Source organism: Sabethes cyaneus, chromosome 1 (genome assembly GCF_943734655.1).
Source record: "Sabethes cyaneus chromosome 1, idSabCyanKW18_F2, whole genome shotgun sequence".
Classification (NCBI taxonomy): domain Eukaryota; kingdom Metazoa; phylum Arthropoda; class Insecta; order Diptera; family Culicidae; genus Sabethes; species Sabethes cyaneus.
Window position 1 is genome coordinate 50,571,609 of NC_071353.1, and position 24,514 is coordinate 50,596,122.

Genomic DNA, 24,514 nt, shown 5'->3' on the forward strand with positions numbered 1-24,514 from the left:
ACTCTTCGCAACTTGAGTCTGTGACATCGTCGAAACAAAGCGCAATTTCGTTCATATTCGTTTCAAACAAAGTAACGCTTGTTTGATTTTTAATACTGGAGCTTTCAATTGAAAATGAAATGGAGCTGGCATTTGTTTCAATATTTCATTGTATAATTTATCGATGTGGATTCTATTAACCAGGGTTTGCGTTATATTCTAAAAACCCAAATTAATCCACCTAGTGGCGTAACCTAGCCTTTCTACTGCCACAATAATCATTACTTAATTTCTCAAGAACATCTATAATTAACTTGACTATATTTTTAAATATTCGTTCCGTATTCCTCAAAATCCTTATTTGCCAGTAAAATTCACAACGTATTGCGTTCAATAATTATATTTCCTTTCCTTGGGTGCGTAAATACTTGTAAGCGTCATTTATGTTACTTGATGAACGCCGTATTTAGTTTGATAATATTTACGTGATTTATAGAAACATAATGTAAACATAAAAGATTTTTTCAAACTTGAATGAATATATATATAGAAAATTAGAAGTTAAACCTCTAACGGGTCTACTGACGACCATAACTTTCAGGCTTCAGAGCCACATACGAAATTTGTTTTGAATTGACAATATGAAATATGTGTTCATAGTAGATTTTTTGATATTTTGGTATTTATACCATGCGTTCAAAAGTTAGTATCTTTGAAAAACAAGAGTTCAGAAACATTATTATTATATTTCGCTTTTGAAGAAAAAGGATATCTACAACAAAATGATTAATCTCAAAATTTTACTATTAGTTTGCTTGGCTTATATTTTGCAATATATCTGAATTAGAAAAAATAACTGAATAGAGCATTAGATATGAAAAAGAAAAATTGAACTTTTTCTTAGCTGGCGCTCCTGCAGATAATTATTTTTGCATGAAAATCAAAACTTAAGTTTCTTTTGAATGTACTTTCATGAAAAGATAGTCGTTACCGATCGCACCGTTTTTACAATGTATCCCGTTAGAGGGTTAGGAAAACAAGAGGAGGTCAAAAAATAGTACAAAAGCTGTGCCATAAACATGCTTGAGAATGGGAAATATGATCGATATGATTTCCAGTCCAGTCGTCAATTCGATTTATTTATTAAAATATGATACATGACATAAGATTTCTGTCTTTTAAAGTGTCACTAACGAAAACAAATCGTACAAAATTACTACCGTACAATGTTTTCCTCCTATTTTTCATATAAAATTTCTAAGCTCTAGTATCTATTGACTGGAAAGAGCATCTATTGATGCACAAAAATTGTTTGAAATTTATATAAATTTATTTGGAAAAATCAACTCACTAGTAGTTTTAATCCTGTACACCACTATACCTACATGCTTAAATTAACTGCTTTTCTTCGCTTTTTGCTTTTCTTGTACAATTGTGAGTAACAGCAAGTGAAGAAAATGACAATTAAAATCTGAAATCAAAGAAAAGTAAAAACTTTCCGGTTGAATCCCTCTATCTAATATTTATTTGCGACAGATACGTAGTTCGCCTACAACGTACAGGCTTCATCAGTGTCTTATTTCGAAGTGTATACGTATCTATCGCTAATAAATATTAAATAGTGGAATTTAGTCGGTAAAAGTTTTTTCTTTTCTTTAATTTCAGAGTTCGTATTCCACAAAGAGACTTCAAAAACTTTAGACAATTGACATCTTTCTTACTTTTTTGAATTTCAAAACTGCAAATTGTCATCACATACACATATACATACATAGTTCAAAAGTTATGTATAAAAATACGAAAAATATGGGACTTCATTATCTCATAGGTCCTTTAACTGATTTGAACAAAATTGATTACATATGAAAGAGGAGCCTTGCAAAACCTTAACTTCCAAATTTCATGGCGATTGGGCTTGTAGTTTGAAAGTTACATAAAGAAATGTGAAAAAAGTATTTAAAACATATTTTTGTAACATACAAGCATTAATTCAATGACACAACATCACACAATTTATTATCATTTAAAAATTACTGTTGAGATCTATCAAACGAAACCGAGTTCTTTAAAATCGGACGGTTCATTCAAAAGTTATTCAAACTTTAGCACTGTATATTAAACCGTTAAAACGTGTAAAATCAAAACATATCAATCAAATGTTGATTGTATTCAATGTGTGTTTTGTATATGTGTATGTATGTATGTATGTATGTATGTATGTATGTATGTATGTATGTATGTATGTATGTATGTATGTGTGTATGTATGTATGTGTGTATGTGATGAAAATGTGCAATTTTGAAATTTGCATTGAAATTCGAGAAAAGTGAGAAACATTGACATAATTGTCTGAAGTTTTGGAAGCCTCTTAGTGGAATACGAACTCTGAACTTAAAGAAAAGAAAACACACTAAATTCCACTATTTCTTATATATAAAAATGGAAGTGAAAAAGTTCGACCGCGCATCACTTGAGAACGGAGCGTCCGATTTGAGCCAGCTTTTTTTCATTATGTTCGTTTCCATCGCCGCTATGTTTTTACGGCGAGAAAAATCGGAAAATTTACTGGAAAGAACTCGAAAACTCGAAAAATTTGTTTTCCATATGAAATCCACAGCGTATTGCAAACGCCATGTCAGTGTCTGCTACGATCATTGTTCGATTTTTAGTAGCGCCGTTACCGTTCGTTGTCTGATAAACAAACACGTGGTTACTTTCATTGAAATCGCCACATGTAACAATGCTATTAACAATTTGTGTGCTTTTACAAAACAAATTAAAATGAAAAAATACATTTACAATAGTTAGCATTTCATTGATTCGTTTATTCATTTATCGAATTTATGAAACAAACACAAAACTGTTTTATGCCTTTTTACATCGTATGCTTATCCAGAAGATCCAATACAAATGGTTTAGGCACTAAATTGACTAAATTGCCAGTTCCCAATCATCAAATGAAGAATACATGTCACATATGTAGTAAAATAGAGTTTCCAGCAATTCAGCAACAAATCTATCCTGAAAGTAGGTAGGTACTTACATAAATTAAAATTTTACTACAGTTCATAACGAATTCCCAGTTTTATTTCGTATTGCACTCCTTAAAAGTATAAAAAATCTTACAAAATTATGCTTCTGTGTTAAATTATTTTAGTGCGTGAAATACCAAAGGAACAGAAAGAACAAAAATGGATTTAAATGTATACTTTTATTAGCATTTCAACATATTTGACGAGACGGTTAGAAATAAAATTAACAATTAAACTCATTTTGTGGGATAATGAAGTTATCTTGAACAGTAATTTATTACTAATGCAGTTTGCAAATTACAGTTATCAAGATTCGGCAATGCAATTATTTCAGCTAATTCTTATCCATTAACATACATCCATTAACAAAAATCATATCCCTATTGACATCAAATACATATCAGAATATTGAATTGAATTTTAAATTATCAAGGAACCCCCAATTAACCATTGATTGTGATGAAGGGAATATGCTTGAGTGTCAAAAAATTGTTGGCAATAACTTAAGAACCAGCATACAGAATAGCAAGATGATAATGAGACGATTTACTAAAGCAAAACAATTGTTTGAGAGCATTAAATGGAACAATGATATATTTCAGCATCAATTAAAATATAGTTGTTGGTGTTGTAATGATTATGTTCTCAGGAAGTTTTTAAGGTATATTGCCTATAATAAGAAAATCAACTGCTGCAGACGCAATTTGGCGCTGTTTAAGCCATCGAATTTACTTTTACAAAAAATAATTTAACAATCAGTAGGGTTTATAAGACAAGACTCGATGCAACTTCTACCAACACAACCGTTGGGTATTGGGAACTGACAAACCAACTTTTACACCGACATGTTTCCAATGTGTAGCGATAAATTTTGAGATTTTGTCAAATTTTCATATCTTGCTAATGGCTTAATACGTTTGTTAGATATACACGATCTCTGAAAATCCAGAGTTATAGACTACATCAAACGTTGGAATCTTCAAAAAATTACAAAATTCTACCTGTACCGTTAGTACACCCCTTTTTCTAAAAACCAGCAGGTCTCTCAGTTCATCTGAATTTTACAATCTGAAATATTCGGTCTAATTTGTGGCAGTACGAAGTTTGCCGGGTCCTCTAGTTTAATATATATTCGCGACAGATACGTCACAGATGAAGCCTGCACGTCGTAGGCGAACTACATATCTGTCGCAAATAAATTATAAATAGTGGGATTCAACCGGAAAGTTTTTTCTTTTCTTTGATTTCAGATTTCAATTGTCATTTTCTTCACTTGCTGTTACTCACAATTGTACAAGAAAAGCAAAAAGAAAAGCAGTTAAATTTAAGCATGTAGCATGTATAGTGATGTATAGGATTAAAAATACTAGTGAGTTGATTTTTCCAAATAAATTTATATAAATTTCGAACAATTTTTGCGTATCAATAGATGCTCTTTCCAATCAATAGATACTAGAGCTTAGACATTTTATATGAAAAATAGGAGGAAAACATTGTACGGTAGTAATTTTGTACGATTTGTTTTCGTTAGTGACACTTTAAAAGACAGAAATCTTATGCCATGTATCATATTTTAATAAATAAATCGAATTGACAAGCACTGGAAATCATTTCGATCATATTTTCCATTCTCAAACATGTTTATGGCGCAGCTTTTGCACTTTTTTCGACCTTATCTTGTTTCCCTAACCCTCTAACGGGATACATTGTAAAGCGATGCGATCAAGCTAATGACTATCTTTTCATGAAAGTACCGTTCTGATTCAAACTTCGAACACTTAAGCTATGCTGAAACTTTGTTCAAAGAAAAATGTTCGAAAACAACTTTATTCTACTCCCATAAATGGTTTAATAGCATGACAATTTGATTATTTTCGTGTTAAAATTTTAAAAATGCGGATAAAATGTTAATTTACATTGAAAAACACTAAAAACCTGCTGTTCGGTTTTGATTCAAACTTCGAACACTTTCACGGTCGACATTCAAAGCTCAAATATTTCAGTCTCAGACATCGAACACTTGTATTACTTTGAAAAGTATTAATGTTTTTAGTGTTATGCAACTTAAATAAGTGAAATTGCATCTTTTTTCTAAACACTGTCTTTTTAAATCCACCTAACAGTATGATTTAAATTTTTCATACAATAATTAGTTTCAATCCGTACTTCTGTAGTCAATTGCTAATATTTTCAAACTATATGTACCACAACTAAAGCAAGTTAACTTTGTACAGCTTTACAATGCAGATAATTCATTTTCCCGAAGGAAAATCCGGAAAAACCGGATATTATTTGCGGGTGTTCGAAGTTTGAATCACACCTCAAAACGTGATTCAAACTTCGAACACTTTTTATTTAACTAATAACTTTGAAATAATGCATGAAATATTGTATTTTAACTATGCTTTAGTACATATATATCTGGCACTTACCTAATAATCGCGAAGTGGGAAGGTAAATGTTCTAAAATTAGTAAAATAATGCAAACGAAAAAACAGCTACTTTTGCACGAAACGCTAAGAGTATGCGAACGAAGTTAAAATCTGAGTTCTCACTTTTTTCCAACGCCTGCTGATTTCTTACAAGGAGTCCTACAGTTCAATGTCATACCTCACCGGATAGAGGACATTCTAACGAACACGGTGGTGTACAATAAGCATAATATTTTATCATATTAGCGATACTACGAGCATTTTATTCTGAAGTGTTCGAAGTTTGAGACTGTTCTAAGTTTGAATCAGAACGGTACATTCAAAAGAAGCTTAAGTTTTCTGAAGTTATCTGAAGGAGCGCCAACTAAGAAAAAGTTCAATTTCTCTTTTTCATATCTAATGCTCTATTCAGTTATTTTTTCTATTACAGATATATTGCAAAATTAAAGCCAAGCAAACTAATAGTACAATTTTGAGATTAATCTTTTTGTTGTAGATATTCTTTATCTTCAAAAGCGAAGTATAATAATAATTTTTCTCTTGTTTTTCAAAGATGCTAACTTTTGAACGCATGGTATTAATATCAAAATATTAAAAAATCTGCTATGAACACATATTTCATATTGTCAATTCAAACAAGTTTCGTATGTGGCTCTGAAGCCCGAAAGTTAAGACCGTCAGTAGACCCGTTAGAGGGTTAATTTCTAATTTTCTATATATATTCATACAAGTCTGCCAAAATTATCTTTTATGTTTACATTATGTTTCTATAAATCACGTAAATATCGCGCATTTTGCACCTTACTGGACACCGCAGTCTAAAAGTGCGACAATGCGAATGCTGTGAATGAGAAAGTGAAAGAGTGACAACTGCAATGTTGCTGTTTTCTTTTGTCATATACATTGGCATTAGAGAAAATAATCTGGATTAATCCAGGTACAGCTGCAAAGCACAATATTATAAAACTAAATAAGGTGTTCATCAAGTAACATAAATGACGCTTAAAAGTAGTTACGCATCCAAGGAAAGAAAATATAACTATTGTACGCAATACGTTGTGAATTTTACTGGCAAATAAGGATTTTGAGGAATACGGAACGGATATTTAAAAATATAGTCAAGTTAATTAAAGATGTTCCTGAGAAATTAAATAATGATTATTGTGGCAGTAGAAAGGCTAGGTCACGCCCCTAGGTGGATTAATTCGGGTTTTTTCTTACTCACTTTACTTTTTCGGCAACATTCCGATTAGCAATCTAATTCCGTATTTAACACTAGATATACCAGCTGTTTAGTAATTCTGACTGGTACCGGTACAAATGTCAATAACATAAAAATATATTTGTTTTTAATCTATATAAAGTAACATTAGGTATATAACATGTTCTCTGTACTAATAGTACCAAAGCCATAACATTATTTCTGAAATCAAATGTAATATGTTGCCGGAATTTTGAGTTAAAATTGCACGACCAGTCAAAATGACTGGTTTGGTATATCTAGTGTTAATAATACTGAAATATATTATTCTAAACGCTGAATACAGTCATGTCATTGCTTTGTTATTCAAATAACACAAGTAGTTATGGTTTTGGCCTTAAAGGAGCAAGATTTTGATATTATTTTTTGTTACCAACTATGTCAGGCAAAACAAGACCAAATTTTGATACGAGTTATTTGATTTCCATAACACATTTTGATATTATTTTGCTCTTCGCTCCTACTCGGGTAGGCAATTGCAAGGAATTATGTTGGAATAATAGCATAAACCGACGACATCAGATGGCTCTGGAACAAATAGGTCGACTGCTGTTTCCCTGAGTATGCAATGCTAAAATACTCAGCAGGTTGCTACGAATTTCCTTGCAGCATGAAGAATTTCGACAATTCACAACTTGATTCATCAATTTAAAAAAATTTGTAATAAGTAACATTAGTTCGTATTAAAAATGTGATTTTTTCATAATTTTTTGGTGTGTGAAAATCTTGAAATGGTTAAACCCCCCCCCCCAAATAAGATTTTATAAGATGTCGCGGAACCCCCCTCCCCCCTTATGCTTTACGTAATTAGTACACGGCCCTTTTATTAAAAAAGCGCGTAGCACATCTTTTTACACTTTTAGGGTGACCGTGAATCCACTCATTAGAGTCCACTCATTTTAAATGCGTCCAAACAAAATATAGTGTCTTCACATACTAAAATAAGTAACTTTGATGCACTATCATAATAACTATCTATCTCCTACCGGTTGCGAAATATAACGATTTGCTTAAAAACTCAGTTAATTCTAGAAGGTCAAAAAATAATAGATTTTTGTCCTGAAATTAAATAAAAAGAAAACTATTCCAATTAAATTCTACTATCTATATTTTCGCGACAGATACGTATTTCGCCTACGACTTGCAGGCTTCATCAGTATCTGTTTTCGAACAGTTCGAAAGTCATCTAAATCTACAAGGTAAAAAATTTCTCAAAAGTAAAGTCTCTTCTGAACCAAACTTCAAGTGGCAAAGCCATCCTTCAACCTGACACCACAAGGAAAATTTGCTTGAACGATTTGCCCACCTGAAAATAAATCCTCCTCCTGTCTGACGATTAGTGATATTGCACTGTCCATGTTTAGGAAAACAAATAGGCAGATACGACCCGTCCAACACATGCTTATCTCTCAAAGGTAGAGCGGCAATCGAACCGAAACGACTGTAGGTACATCGTCCGTCAGTAACAGTTGTTGTTATTTATGATGACGCTAAACGATTTTCCTTCTCTACCATAGAGCCCTCGGCGTCAGCCAAGGCAGGTATAAGCGCAAGCCTGCCACGCGATCGGTCCTTCGGACGTCCGTTCCAAACAGGGTTCGCTGTTTTGTTTAGCGCAAAATCTTACTCAAAAATATGGACCACTCGTTTTTCGTTCCTCTCTGATTAGATCGACGAAATATCTATCGGCCTTTCGCATCATCTGTTGACGGATCATCACAGATGGTGGATCAAATTTCATCTCAATCAAGCCGAAAGAGGATCTGTTTTGTACATACACCTTTATTCGTTTGTGGTGATCGATTTTGTCGACTCTGTCGACTTGCACGGTACTATAGTAATCCTATTTTAGAGCGTTCAGACGTACCCACTTAAATAAAAGTACCGAATTCGGCAAAGTTTTGCCGAAGTTACAACACCCGAACGTTCGGCAAAAATGTCGATGGTGCAAATCGGCTGTTGAGATTTCGGCAAAATTTTCCCGAACTCGGTGCGTTTTTTGAAGTGTGCATACAAAGGTTCATTGCTGATGTAACTCATTTAAAATTAAACTGAGTATTACAATTGCAGATATATGTAACCTGAACAAAGAAGCGGGCTGGATTAATCTAGGTTATCTGATTACTAAAACCATGTGAATCAAGAGGCGGCTAATTTTAATTACATAATATCTAATGTCCATCGTGGATAAAGTTAACCTTTACTAGCAACTTCGCCGATTCCTACTTGAACAGTATAGTGCAGTCAGTCGTAAACCAACTGCAACCGTGCATTGGAGTTCAGCCTCATAGTCCGTTTGTCTGTAAGTACTGCAAAAAATTACCCCCAATTAGCACGTCAGTCAATGGAACACTCGAAAAGGTTTGGCCGATCTTCTCGATCTCGGTTGAAAACTGTAAGCCCAAATTAACGAAAGATCAAATCCACTTTCATTCTTCCCGGGAAATGACCTGTTCAAAGTGTTATTCCAACGAATCTATTTTTTGACGTCGATAACGTTCACGCAGGCTCGGTTTTATGTTTGGGGTTTTTGTGCCCAAAATAGTACTTCACACACCAGCAGCAAGCAAGCGCCGCTTCTATTGTGTTGCCGTTCGCGTAAAGAACAGTCACGTATTAACTTGAAAATATTATCCTTTAAGTGTGAAGCACGACTATTTAGAGATGCCAATACCGGGAGGTATTTTGAAAACCGGTTTTTCGGTATTGATAAATGCAATACCGGTAAAACCGGTAAAAAACCGGTAAAAGTTAACTCTTGAAAACTATAGTTAAAAATCATATGATTTGAAGAAGATTCTTCCATAATCAACGATTCTCAATTTCTGTCGCATAGTTAATTGACTAGTTCATTAAAAAATAATATTTAACAATGCGAAGAAAATTTACCGTGTCATCTTTTAACCCTTTATAAGGCCGTGGCAATTATTTTGCCACCAACGAAAAATATTTGTTTTGCGTCTATAATGACATCAATATAATTATAGAAGCAAAATAAAAATTTTTTGTTGGTGGCAATATAGTTGCCACTGCCTTATAAAGGGTTAAACGAGAACAAATTTTAATGAAAAACTTCCGGAGGCAGAGAATCTTCATTCGGTCTCCACAGAGAAAGAAAGAATAATTCCTAGTGATAAATTAGAAATGTAGCGTAGGAAAACCCTTGTTCAAGAGCTTTTAATAAGTTGCTTAGATACTGACAATTATGATATATACCTGAATAACTGAAGGTTCAGTTGATTTGGTTCCTCTGCCTGCTCGGCTTCTGAGTTTATTCCATTGACTTTTAAAATATTAATAAAACCTTGCAGAATTTCATTATTAAAACATCCTTGATGTCTTGAAGAATATTACAAAGTCATCACGAATAGTGCGGCTAATTTTAAAACGAATAAATTTAAATATACCAGATCTCTCTCTGAAATTCTACCGATACAGTAACTCGAACAGCAGTTGTGCGATACTTGCAAGGTGTTCCGAGAATAGTTTTAGAGTTCGTAGTTCGTAGAGTTTGCAATTTTTCCAGTACAGCAATTCGACAGCAGCCAAGGCTGGTTCTAGCACTGCGACAATTTCTTATTTCTTCATGAATTCCGCAGTGGTCAAATCTTCCGACAAAAAAAAAATGAATTCCTCATCGCTTAAGTAAAGCGTATCCTTGTTTCTCAGCAACGAAAACAGTTCTCTTCGACGACCCCATCGACACCAGCTCAACATGCAAGATGGCATGATCAGATCGATAGTGATTAGCGACTTCTGAGACGACTGAGAAATTGGCGACGAGTAGCCCATGGATTGGAACGTGTTGAATGGAGACGACTGCTTAAAAAGCATGAGGCACACCGGCTCTATGCTGACAGCGGTGAGGTATTTCAGGGTTTTCCCTTTGGAAGAACTACATAATTGAGTTATTATTTTTAGAACCTTTAATCATGAATTTAAGCTTTCCCGTGCTTTAAAGGTTTTACCAGCGATTCAGGCTTCTTGAGTTGTTATTTGATCATGCAAAAAAATACCGAAAATACCGGTTTTTGGCCTTGGAAAAACCGGTAATTCGGTATTGGAAAATAGCCCGGTAATACCGGTAAAACCGGTTTCGGTAAAACCGGTATAGCATCCCTACGACTATTCAGCTTGAATATTTTCACATAATTTTGAAATTTTCAAAATGAATTAAGATGAGAATATCGCAATATCTTGTTCAACATAAAAGAAATTTGGTAGTAGATAGATCAGGTCAAATGTATGTTATAATTCATTTAAGTGTATGACATGTTTACAACATAATGAAACTGTACAGATCCACACTGCTAGGTGGATTACGGTTGGCTATTTACATCCAATTTGCTGAAAAAAAGCAAACCACTTCTGGCTAGGCCCACTTGACGGAATCATTTCCACACCTATTCGGTCCCCAGAGGATAATAGCGGCTCACTGCGCCGTAACAAAACAATTAAATACCTCCAAAGAGCGAACGAAAGCAAGTGTGTATCCCTACTTAAAGCATGCTAATTTTCTATAGATATGGATCGTAATGTGATCCAGAAATCCCATTTGTGTGCCTATGTCTATAAAAAAGGGATTTATTTTCGGAAAGCGCTTCGTTTGTTTGTTGATCCTTGAGGATGCAAGAAAGCGCCTTCAGCACAAAAAAAAATACAAACTTGTTCCAATCACTACACATATTTGATCGTTTTCAGTGCGGAGATTTTGTTATGACAGACAAAAAATTATGACTTGAATGTTGTTTCCGTCAAATAATTGACGAGCTTGAAGCTCGCTATGATTTATATTTTGCACGCTCGATATCTTACGGATGGCGGAATTTTTATATTGTTTTGTTCGTTTGGCCTTTCAGTAATATGGATTTCATTTTTGTTTTGTAAAAAGAACCATTGGGCTGGTGAAACGCGTTCCGGCGCTATAGCTTCCATTAAAACAGAAAATCAAAAGAAGAAAAATAAACAACTATGTTTATTCTACCAGTTTTCCATCGCTAGGACCCGTACATGATTGAGATAAATATAATTAGCAAACAATTGCCATCATCGTCATCATCATCAACGTCATGATTGTCCAGTCTTCAATAGCACAGACAAATAAGGACGAGTGCAAACATTCGTTCACTATAGGGAGAAGTGCAAATAGCTCTCAGTTCGCTACATCGTAAAACCGTGGCATGGACCGCTAGCGATTCGCGGATATTTATCCTTTTTCGACTGTAAACAAGGCCACCGAAGGCAAACAAAACCAAAATTGCTTCAACGCTTCGAGTCAGCGCGAGGCAAAAGCAAAATTTGTTCAAGTTTATACCAACCTATTTTGACGATAGTATGCTAGTAGTAGCTAGTAGTATGATAGTAATATGGAATGCCCGATAAGAAAGCAACAACAAAGTTATAAAATTAGTAACGGATTCTATTTAGTTGCAACGTAATGAGTCAGTAATAAGATTAAATGGTTGCACTGTTATGAATATCTCATTCCAGTTGATTAGCGAAATTTATAACAAATTTGTTGCTTATTTCTAATCGAGATTGTCAACTTAAAACTAAACATTTACGAATGTAATGCGGAAGTGTAATGCAAAGGAATTGAGCTTAAATTTGAATATTGAATTTTATACTTTCATTTTCAAAGTTATTGGGTTGTGTTTCATATGACTTTTTTTAGCGTTTTCAATATTTTTTACATACTATTAAATATCAATAACTACATTTTTATTTCTTATTTGAAAATCATCTTACTTGCCATGACGCCGTCAATAATTAATGAAACAGCTTCTGAACAACGCTTGCTATCCTCGTGGTAGTTTTTTTACTAATGATACATACGTCAAACCCTTTAATACTCGAAGTTAGAGTTTCGTTCTTTCTAGCATTCCCGATAGAATAGACGACGCAAACCAACAAGTAATTTGACTTGTAAATGATCCAATATTCCAATAAAATCCACTTATTCCTAGCTGCTTGAGAGAGCTATCCAGTAGTGGTCCACCGAAGCCCTTCCATAAATCTAGCGATGCAGAGAATATAGATGACATGATGCAGGCCAGTTTCCTATGAGGCTCGGCCAGGCTGCTTCGAGTGCTATCAAAACACACTTGAATAATTACGACTTGAAGAGGTACTGCTGGACCTGCGCCTTCAACAACGATAAAAAGGGATCATCTTCCTGCTGTGCTACTTGACCGGTAGCTTGAATCAACAAAGTCCCCGAACTCTAATGTAGGACATGGCTTGTTATAGCAGTTTTAATCGGGTTCATAACTGTCAAATTACTGTCACAAATGGCAAGTTATGCGATTTTTCTCTCGCATAAATCGATTTCCATTTCATTCTGCCTCCATTGTTTTCTCCTGGCTAGTTTCGCTTGTGTTGAGTAAGGTATAATTAAAAGTTGAGAGCAACATTTTTGTTTTTTTTTCAGGATAACGATTACATTCATTCCATCATTTCATGTATACCTGGAATTTTGATGAAGAGGGATATCCAATTTTCGTGGGATTGTTTCGAAATTTACGAGTCTACTTGATTCAATAAAACCAGTCTCAAAGGATGAATTTTACACCACTAGGCGCAAGGTCAGCAATGTTCTAGCGCAACCCTTAAAAATAGGCAAAATACACAGCGAAGTTACCCCAAAAATTATCACAGCATGCGGTATATATTCGTTTGATTAATCTTGCTCACAATATAGGCGTTGAAGTCATTTGGCAGTCGCTGTTTTCAAAGTTTTCCGTCAGTTAAAACAAACATCAATCCCAATGCAGACCGGCCGCTGTGCTGTCTTCGTCCAGCGAATTGTGATGGATCAATCGCGCACATAAAGACGAATTTAAGACGAATGAAGATTGAAGAAACCTTTGAACGATTGCATTTCCTACAATAAATATTAGAGTGCTTATACATCAAAATTATGTATATAAATTATTAAATTTGGAACCTATTAATATAGCATTCACCTGGTTATTTATTTTGAAAAATGAAAAAAATATTTAGATCCTCCTAAATTTCTCTGATTTCGAAAGTTGTTGTTTAGCAAAAGTATAAGTACAGTAATGACCCGATTTTGTCACCCCCATGATGAATTTAGGGGTGACAAAAACGGGACAGTGACAAAATCGGGTATTTTTTCAATTTTTATTTTTTGCAAATAACTTAAAACGAACTACGTATATTTCATTCTGACTTTTAGGACATTTCGCACTTCCATCTACCTCTCTGTAGATATTTGTCACCTGTTCACAGCACAGGTCCCACAGGTATGAAAACATGCGTTTTTTAATTGCGCCGAAATGGTTGATTATACTGGTTAACTACGTTCAGAGAAATTTCACAGCGTAAAAAGCTCTTTCTTGTGGTATGAACGATTCTTTGATTAATCTCCCTATAAGTAAGATAGAAAATTTATTTTTCAAGCAGTAAGAGATAGAGCAAAACTATGTTCTACAAAATTTTCGAGAAAATTATTATAAAGAACTTTGCCAAAGAAAGTGATCTTCTAGCTATTATAGTTGTTGAGATAAGAAACAACTTTTGTGAAAACTCCACGATGATCTACACAGTTCTTTTCACAGTGTTTTAACACATTTGACATGTTTGAAAATGATTTTCAAACTAAGCTTTTAATAAATCAAAAGCGTGACAAAATCGGGTAAGAAACGTGACAAAATCGGGACAAAAACGTGACAAAATCGGGGAGTGACAAAATCGGGTTACCACTGTATAGTATAAACCACTTTTTACACAGTTTAATTCTTTACTTTAAAAGGAATAACGAAAAATGACTCTTTTAGTGTTAATAACTTTATTACTTAAACAGCAACAGCGTGCATCGCCGGCTGAATAATAACATATACAAACTCATGTTCTTGCATCATATACGTTTAACTTTTTTTCGAGTTTATACATCGATTTATAGAGTAGGGCGGGGCATAAGTGCGATGTTTGAAGTTGTCATCAATTTTCACGAGATATAAAGAAGCATAGCAACAAAATATATTTAATATTGATGCAATAAGGCCATTACAAATATTTAAAAAAGTTTTTGTCCTTCCGGTGCTGGGCCACTGAAGGGGGGGGGCGAAAGAAAAACAAAGAGAATTTTTTAATCGAGCAAAAAAAAATATGGATTTTAGGCATTTTTACTTAAAGTTTAAACGTGAAAACCAAATCTATTCTTGCTTTTAATACATACGTTGTTATTTTTCATGCAAAAATCTACGAACAAAAACGAAAGAAAATTTTATTGTTCGAGTTTCGGAAATTCCACTGTTTGAACTTCCATTTCTATTTCGTGCTAGAAGCGTAACTCAACTCGTACACTCATTTTTCGAGTTTTTCAGGCTGTAGAGCCCACAGATAATTGATTTTATAAAATTCAACTCATCTCCTATAAATTATTTTTTTGCCCCCCGATTTTTCAAACCAATTTCCAAGGGGGGGGGGATGACAAAAACTTTGAAAATGATTTGCAATGGCCTAACTCAATATCTTCACATAAAACTATAAATCGTCTAGAGTAATAGTGTTATGCAACATACATTTTCCATGTTTCTGATCATGTTTATCAAACGTTTTTTTTTGTTTCACCAGCGAATAGACACGGTTTTTATTCGGCCAGCATCTGTAGAGCACACAGTTTTCGGCAGATCTTCCATTTTTAGTATCTGTAATATAGTACCTAAAACTGTATATAATTAAGTTTTTATGTCGGTAGATTTTACCATTTACAGAGGGAACGGTAGAAGACAGTAATGAAACAAAAAGTCGATAGAATCTAACAGATTGAGATCAGGCATGAAGGGGAAAGAGTGGTAGATTAGGGGTAAGGGATGGTCATTTGAAGCAATGCTGAAGAAGTTGCGTAGCGCAATCTTTTATCCAAGCTGAAGGATTCCTTGGATCGAACCCAGCTGTAATCGGAGCATTACAGCCGGATTCAAACCCGCTCCTCCCACTAGGACATGTGGCTCACCGGTGGTAATGATCCTTTGAACTACAGAGATGCTGGACAAAATAGAGACTCAACAACCCCCTTGTTAGGCGTGCGACGTATTACAAACTCTATACCAATACTTAGCAGGTTGAGATATTTTTAGACACAAATTGCGCTTCTTCCTCCGTCTACTGTAGAAACCACCGGCGGTTTCTATATTCCATAGGAACGGAGGCTTTTCCCGAACACCCGCGTTGAGAATCGCGGCTAACACGCTGACAGACGAACAGCGTCACGCGCAGTACCTTGTAAGTCGCAAGGGCCTGCATAGTGTCCTCGTCCCGTCAGTAAAATGAGTTAGATTCTCGGTCCATGAATCGCACGTTCGCCCCGTCCGTAAATCGCACCTTTGCCCCGCTAGGCGCGCGGGTTTGATCAAATTACGGAAAAGCGAAACATATTTTGTAGATTCTTCTCACCGCGATTTCAAGACAGATATCTGAGTGATGTAAAACGCTGCTACAATCTTGACGTAGGACTACGTCTTTCAGGAAGGTGGCTGGAATAGGGTGTCATTCCAAAAAATCTTTCTCGAAAAGTGATCAGATTTTGAACGATAATAGCTTAGTGGTTTCCCAAACGATTTGCAATATTCTTACACCGATCGGTTGGAAAATCTTCTAAGAATTGCTTCAAACGAAGAAAAGTATGGATTCTTGATGTTGAACTATTGAAAAATTGAAAACAATGAACCTATGTTTTACCAGAATTCTCGCTTCGTGATTGGTTGGAAGATTCTTTACCATTGTAAAATCTAAACCTATACCAATTTGATATCTGTGCTTGGGAAGTAAGCCAAAACAAGTGACAAAGTTTCCTCATTTCAACAAGATTTCTTAACACCGCGATTAAACCTAGACCATTCTGATGTCCTTGCTTGGGAAGTATGCCAGAAAGAGTGACAAAACCCCCTCGTGTCAATAGATTTCTTACGATTAGCGATTAGACCTAGTCCAATTTGATGTCTGTGTTATGGAAGTGTGCTAGAAAAAATGACACAAGTTCGTTGTCCCAACAGATCGCAAATTTTTACTGTGAGACGATTAAACCTACGCGAATTTGATATCTGTGTTGAAAAAATGTGCTACAGCTGTAGTGTTCGGTTATAATATGACACTGTATGAATACCCATGCTTGCCGTTTCATTAGAAGTGTAGTGAAAAGATGTGCTGTTGATAAAATAAGATTCAATTGGTAAAATCCCTTCAACGTGGGGAACCATGGGTAATAAAAATAATCTTTAATTTCTGTAAGGTAGCAGGAAAGCAATAGTTTGTGTTCTTGATTTTGTTAAATTGTTTCCAAATGCACATAGAAATAACATTGAAATCTTTTGAGGATTGAACGTATGCAATGTTACTACTTTGATAAATGTTACATACAACGCATGTAGCATGTATATATGTTGCATATAGCATGTATACATGAAGAATCGAATGATTACAAGCATGGGTACATGCTACTATCACTACAAAGAGACTTACGTAGTCCTGCGTCACTTATATATGCGGTCGTGTCTTGTACACAACACCTCTGATTTTTCAACAAGTAATATCCTTCTGTTGATATCGTATTTACCGTATAACGAAATATTGCATCAAAAGTGTTCTAAAATAACATTTACCCATTACTCAACAACTATTCTTCAAGCTGTCAAAGTAGTCACCCATTCATGCCAATGTAGTCAATTTACTCAGAATCTGTACTGATAAATCATTGAATCGCACTTTTACCCCCATCGCACTTTTGCCCCTCCTTACTCTAATCATAGCATGACAGTTGAATGAAAAATTTCCTGGGGCGTGGCAAAGCTAGAAAAAAATTGTTGGATTTAGGTAAGTCAACCTGTTGAGATACAGCCTGCCGGACCTGTCACTATAGTAGAAATATGTGTATCGAAACCTATAACTGTTCTTCCGGATAATGTTGCTGTTCCCGTTGCCGATGTTCTCGATACTGATGCTGTAGCTGAAGATATTGCTGTTCCGTTGAGACCGATGTTCTCCAAATCTGCGGCAACAAATCAGGTGCGTAATATAACACCTCAATTTCAGCCTTTTTTACTATTCCACATTTTTTTTACTTTAGCAACATCCTTCAGCTCATATGCTCAATCGCTGCGTTAGTTTTCTAAGATTTATTTTAGGGCCGATGATCGATGTAATAACGTCAGCAATTTCGCTTAAAATAGGTCGATTCTCCTAAATTGTTTTGCTTTGAAAGATATAAAAACAACCCACACTTTGGTTATTGCGGAATTTGTGTGATAAAATTAAGCATTTTTCGAGGTGCAAAATCAATTCTGCAGACACATGTGACAACACAGCTGAATACCGATGAAAAAAAAAATACAGGTAGCAGTGCATTAAACAAAATAAACATAGCTGTGCTGAAAATTTGTTCTTGGGCCCTGGAACACATTATTTCATTTTCGGCCGTTGATTCACTGTCAACACTGTTGAAAACTATCTCAGTAATAGAAGGTGTAATTGTCGCATTTTCAATTTTGAGTGATGAGAGTGACATACCAAGAAGCGTCGAAACGCTAGCTATCGTTGTCAGAATGCTTGAGCCGACTGGGGCTGTAGATACTTTAATTTCGCAGGCCATAAAGCTATTTATGAAGTCATTACAGCACAGTTCAGATACGATCAAATAAATTACAGCTATTTAAAAGGATTTGGATCCGATGGACCGTCAGTCATGACGGGGAAGAATAACTCTGTCAAGCGCCTGCTTAAAAAAGGATTGTCCGCAATTGATTGGAGTTAGTTGCACGTGTCACTCGTTAACACTCCGCGTTAGCAACGCTTGTGAAGTGTTCCACTTAGCAACGTCATCGGTATGTGTTAAAAATTGCACAGTTATTTGCATATATTCTGGCTGGTAATAGAGGTGATCAATTTTTGTTTTATGCGATTTTGTTATTGTCATTACCTTGCTTGAAATCTAAACTGAAGTCTCGTACGAAAACCTAGGTAACCGAATGTTTTTCTATTGCGTGTTTTAACACAATTATTCTTGAAATGAGCTAGCTATTCTTCTATTCCTAAATAGGCTGTAAACATTTATTCTGGTTCATCTTACCAGTTAAATCTTGCAAATTCTTTCATTCATTTCGCCTGTGGTAACTATTGACACAGGGCATAGAATTAAGAAAACTTATTGCGGAGATTCCATCTTTTTAGACTCCCACGGGAAAATTATTATCGTGGTTCTTTTCTGCGTGTCCCACACATGTTTGCAATTTAGTAAAATGGTTATTAAAATATTTAATTTGCGGAGGCTCGTAAAATAGTTGCAAGGCACAATGTAAGATGCAACAAAAATTTCGATTACCAGTGGTCTATATCAGTCCACTAACAGAATTGCGCATTAGCTTAGAAACCCAGTATTTTCAAATTGTTATCACAATGGATCTTGTTCAAAACTTTACTATGAACGTTTTCCGGTTGTATTAGTTATTATTTCATTTCTATTTAATCAATCAAAACTACAGAGTGTATGCTCAACTGTTAAACCAAGCTCAACAACTATACGTAACAGTTGTAGTGTTTTAAACATGTGTGTTTTCAATACTAATAGTTTCAATTCCATTCGCAAAGTCAATCTGTTTTCAGAAAGATTCGACGATATGATTGCGTTTTGTTTTCCAATTTTTCGGCAGCTAATAGGGCCCTTGTTACCGTAATAAGCTTCCAATTAGGTTTCTGCTCGGTTGCTTAGAAACCAAAGAAGCTCATTATTATAAATTCGTTCTTTTAATCATTATTATCAGCATCTCTGCAGTCCATTCGGCAAGGCATTTACATGTGCGTGAACATTTTCAGATGTTCATGAACACTACTTTGTAATTTGGCACTTTTTTTTAAAGCGAAACCAAATACGACCCTGCTGGTTTGGCACGAGCAAGACGCGCTTCCCAAATGATAATGCTTTGTGGCTTTCAAAGGCCATTAGGTTCAAATTTTGGTACGTTTTAATTTGGTATTCAGACTTTCCAAGCCGGACAAAACTGTAAGCCCATGGCGTGCTTCCGCCGGTCCTGTTTAGAGTATCAATGCAATAATAATGAAGAACCCAAAAAATGTACTGACTTTAAGTGCAATGACAATACCAAGATTCCAAAGATGTTGGGTAATTGAGTCATTGTTTTTTACCAAATTTTCAAAGGTTAGGCTGGGGCCATCAGGCTTCTCAGTCAAACTTCTTGAAGCAAAGAATAGCGGCATAGTCAATGAGAGGTTTCGTTTTTAAATTGCAGTTAAATAACTCAGGTCTTACGATATTTCCCGGCAAATAATAACCTGTCACTCATGCATTGCTGTCGTTAGCTCTGGATTTGATCTTCTGAGCAAAATAACGTGCGTATGAAGGACATTGTTTCTGCTGCAGTTATAAGGATTTACCGCTTTTCAATCGATTATAGCTTTTAGCGTTAATCAGTATCTCAGATTTCCTCTTAAACAGTCTCATATTACTTTGGTGTATGAAAGTCCTTTACGAAACACAAACACGCACGCTCTGTAATTAAACGTTTGAAAACATACCGATTAGCGGAAAAAAACTATCCAATTTTCGAACTGAAAGAAATATTTTTATCGCTACTCCTTCTTTTGTTTTCATGCGGGTTCTTCAGAGGATAACAATTCCGATATTTCGAGCAACAATTATCAACACACAACCCAATGATGATGTAGACATTTACCAGAACAAATAAGTGGCGCTTTTAATGGTTTATATAAAGCTTGTCGAAGTGGAAGAAAGTCATAAACCCTTTTTCGGTTTTTATTATAGTTCTACGCAGAAAGCCCAACAGCGGAGGCTGGCCTTGTTTCGGAATGAACTTCCGGTGTCATCTCGATTGATCCCAGATCGACGTTTTAATTGTGCGGACAAATTGGATTAGTTGTTCGCTTTGGTTATTTGGTTGAAAAAGCAGCAAGTCGGAAGGATGCAAGCAAATTATCTTGTCGAAAGTCGGTGGGAATCGCGCTGCAGGAATAATGCTGGCTAGCTCTGTATAGACTTTGGTTGAAACGATCTTTATAAGTAGAAAGTGCAACGTCATTTTGTATCTAGTATCAGGCATGAATTGCTCACGCATGTAGCAGTTTGGGAAATTAACACATAATGTTGTGCTTCGTGACTAATTTCAGTTATAAATAAGGCGCACGATTGCGTAGGGTGGGAAACACGGATGAAATTAACGAAAATGTCGGCGTGATTGTTGAAAAAATCTATGATTTGGCGACAGCAGGCAACAATTGCAGTAGGATGGAATATCAAAGTTGTTTTAACATCATTAAGAAAATTCACCAACGCGTGTTCAATCGTGTATCATTTCCGCGCCTTGTCTTGATCATTAAGATTGAGAAAGTGAAATTTTCTAAAACGTACAGGTATAATTATATACTGTATCGCAGCCTTTTTCGACAAACCACGATTTCTGCGCACGTTAATTAAAAGGAATCAGGAGAAAACGAAACCTTACACCATGACTTAGAGGGCGTCAAAAGACCACCATCAAACAACAAATACAGTCAGTTCCTTCCGCTTGACGTGCAGTGTCTGCACCGACGAAAGACTGATGATTAAGGACATTTTCCGTTTTGCAGCCAAGATTAGGATTCTGCGCAACTTTCAACAACATTCCATCGCATCATCCACCGAGTAGGTGATTGCAGTAACAGGTATGATAATTATACACTGTATCAGGATGCGTGAAGTCAAAGAGAAACAGAGCCATTGGAAGAATCCCGCTGGGATGTTCAAATCCTTTTACCTGTGCCGATGCTGTGGTCATTTTCTACTAAGTCGGTTCGTTTGAGCATCCTTCCGGCTATTGTGTTATGATGAATGACCGGAACAATCGAAAGATTATTGTTCTAGTTTCGGACGAGTAAGTCGAGCAAAGAATCCTGGTGGAAAAGGGGTGATCTAAGCCGTTCCAAGGATTTCTAAGAAACGTAACGGATAGATTCGAGTAAATAATTATTTAATTATGAAAGCTATCTTCACGCGTGTTATTACGCCGTCACTGATTGATTTCTTAGCGGTCCAGGGAGTATAGAATTTGACGGGCACGTGTTGGTCTATTTTATTGAGAAACAAAAAAAAACATTATCCTGCAATGATTTTAGCTTAAGTTTCTTAAAAGTATCTACAGATTATTTCTAAATAATGTTCAGCGAAATTTCAAATAACTAAGGCAAATCCCATTTTCCAGATTCTAGTTTTTGGTTTCAATATTTAGACCAATTTGCAATTTTTTCATGTCATGTAACTTTTAGTCTGTTTGTGTTACAATTTGAAACAGCAAACATGAACCTCATGTTTTTGTGTTGACTTATTAATGAAGATAGTAAAATATCTGAATGAATGGATATTCGTAGTTACACATGTGGCTGAATCGCTGAATATAAATATGTGCCTGAAATTAAATTAAAAAGAAAACTTTCCAATTAAATTCTACAATGTACATATATTTATTCTTGCCAGATACGTATTTCGCCGTATTACGTATTTTAATTGGAAAGTTTTCTTTTTAATTTAATTTCAGGTTTCGTATTCTACTAAGACGCACCAAAAACTTTAGATAAATGTATGATTTGACAAGCAACCCTAATTCGGCCAGGAAAATAGTAGAACATATCATGTTCTTCTACTCCAACATAATTAAATATTACCAAGCATCCTAATGAGATTATGCATGAACTGATCTAGAAATTATTGAAAAAATGCGTTTTTAGGCGACATCCATTTAGTACGTCACGCAAATTTTGACCAAAATCAAACCCCCCTCCCCCCCTTGTCACATTTCGTCACACATTCGTGACCCCCCCTGAGAAAGTACGTCACGTCACGGAAACCCCCCCCCCCTTTACAACAAAAAAATTTTCATTCATTTTCAAAATATTCATTCCAACTTTTTTATTTAAAGCTATCAAATGAAATTCAGCGAATAAAAAAAGGAAAATTTTCGAGCTTATAAGTCATCGATTCACGGATTTTGAAGATGATCTTCAATTGCTACAATCGGATAGGCTTCAGAAGTCGCGGATGTGCCGTCGATTAATGTTTCGCGCATATCCACGCCCTTTACATTCATCCACTCAAATTCGTCTGATCTAGTTGAAAGAATCAGGACTTCCTGCTGACGTCTTGCAGCAACACACCTTGGAAGAACTTTTCTGACGGATTTTGTCATTTTGTGTATTTCTTCAATCGTGTAATCATTCAACACTAACTTAGATGCGAAATTTAATCCGCAAGTGGCTTAAACTCTATCTTTCAGAGAGCTTTTGAGTGAGGGGCAGTATAAATTATACCGAAAAACCTTAAAAGCAGCCGTGGAACTTCGGTATGAGTTTTTGTTCTTCGATTGAGTTCAGCACGAATATCAAGGTAAAACATTGCCATGGGTCTCTGGCAGCTTCCAGTAACCCTTCAGGAGTTTGTGCGACTGCTATTTGCGGTTGCAAAAATCTTTTAGGCAGGACGGTACTCAAGCAGCTCTTCAGCGGTGTACTGCATATTCTGTAAAGCCTTAATGGAGAGTTCATACTACATAGAATAAATGAGAAATGAGAAAAATGAAAAAGTGTTCATTCAAAAAATTTTACTATTTGTTTTAAAATCCATCAGTACGTTAATTTTATAGAAGCCTTCAATAGTTGTATCTTAAAATGAAGGCTAAATAATAATTTCCCGAATAAATTTTCCATATGATTTTTTTTCATGTGACGTCACATAACTTCATACCCCCCCTCCCCCCTACGTCACAAATCGTCACGATTAGGTCAACCCCCCCTCCCCCCCTATAAGCGTGACGTACTTTATGGATGCCCCCTTACGAGGATTTAAAACTGAGTCGAATATAAGACGTTATACTCTGCAAACCTTAACTGAAAGTCTCCTTTTCGAGAAAATTATTTCTCGGTGAGGATGACAAAACATTATATTGTGTTTCAACAATACCTCAATTTGTCAAATTCAAATTCGAATTCTACCCTGTTCGCTTGCAATCCAACGGAAAGTACTTGAAACTTCCAAGTTGTAGCAAACACATCCTTCATTCTTCAACTTGAAAGTGGGTACTTTGCTAAACTTGAGACTTGTAAACTCTTGTCCTACAATCGCGCCTCTTGGTTTTAGCGGAATTTCGATTGACGACTGGAACTGGAAAATAAAAAAAAACAAAAACATTACCAACCTTCTCTTGTTTTTATTTCTGTTTTCTTTTTTTCTGGAGTGTGGTTTATGGACCTCCGGTGTGGGAAAGTACCACAAACAAAAGGACTCATATAATCGATCGGAGGGATGTTATTAGCCCGTTTCGTAACCGCATAATTTACGGCCCGAAAAAAAATCCTTCGCCACGATCTCCGCACTGAAGCACTAACTTAGATCGGTGGAATGTGCGTGGCGACTACGTTAATGACCGTGTCTTGATTGCGGTTGTTTGATCGTGGCGCGATTCACCCTGGCAATAGAGAGGAGTAAAAATCCTGAAAAGTTCGACGCATAACCGCCTCCTTGTTTCGATCTAAGTTTTCAGTATAATAGTGAAAGTAACGGACACCGTTTTCATCCTTTGCTACATCGAAGAATGGTTGACTATAAATCTGATTTATTTCTTCATCGAGCAGTGCGTCTGCTCCACATCTTTCGATACAAAACGATTACAATTAATTATCAGGTTGAAATCATAGTTGGCTGACCGATCGGTCGCGCAAAGCCACAATCATAGTGGGATATTAATAGCTTAATCAATTTTATCGGATAGGGTGGTCTACTGCTGACCTAC